General features: G+C 31.2%; 1 protein-coding gene across 6 annotated transcripts in view; it reads right to left on the minus strand.

Moving 5' to 3' along the window:
* The window catches only part of MBNL3 (muscleblind like splicing regulator 3), a 112684-nt gene that overhangs the window by 110879 nt on the left and 936 nt on the right, over positions 1-869 (minus strand). The window lies entirely within an intron of this gene.

The following is an 869-nucleotide window of genomic DNA, read 5'->3' on the forward strand; positions in this document are numbered from 1 at the left end:
AGATAGATAGATAGATAGATAGATAGATTGATAGATAGATAGATGATTGCAGTAGATTGTAAGCTCTTCGGGGCAGGGTCCTCTCCTCCTCCTTTGTCACTGCCTGTATTTGTCATTTGCAACCCCTATTTAATGTACAGCGCTGTGTAATATGTTGGCGCTATATAAATCCTGTTTATTATTAATAATAATAATAGATAGATGATTGCAGGTTTACTATAAGCCCATATGCTGATTTGCGTTAATGGAAAGAAGTTGGGATGGATAGATATCCAAATATATAGCTACAACTGCAGTCATATGTAAGACATGTGCTCATTTACCTCTACAGAAATAAGATAAATAGATATTTAATGTACATCTCTGCATTATATGTTGGTGCTGTATAATAATAATAGATAGATGATTGCAGTATTACTATAAGCCCATATGCTCATATACTTAGATAGATAGATAGATAGATAGATAGATAGATAGATAGATAGATAGATATTATACAGCACTACGTATTATGTTGGCACTATATAATAATAGATAGACAGATAGCTGGATAGATAGATAATATATTTAATGTACAGCACTACTTATTATATTGGCGCTATATAATATTAGATAGATAGATAATATATTTCATGTACAGAGCTGCGTTCTATGTCGGTGCTATATAATAATAGATACATATTTAATGTACAGTGCTGTGTATTATGTTGGCGCTATATAATATTAGATAGAAAGATAATATATTTCATGTACAGAGCTGCGTTCTATGTTGGTGCTATATAATAATAGATACATATTTAATGTACAGTGCTGCATATTATGTTGGCGCTATATAATAATAGATATTTAATGTACAGCGCTGCGTTCTA

Source organism: Pyxicephalus adspersus, chromosome Z (genome assembly GCF_032062135.1).
Source record: "Pyxicephalus adspersus chromosome Z, UCB_Pads_2.0, whole genome shotgun sequence".
In the NCBI taxonomy this organism is placed as follows: Eukaryota; Metazoa; Chordata; class Amphibia; order Anura; family Pyxicephalidae; genus Pyxicephalus; species Pyxicephalus adspersus.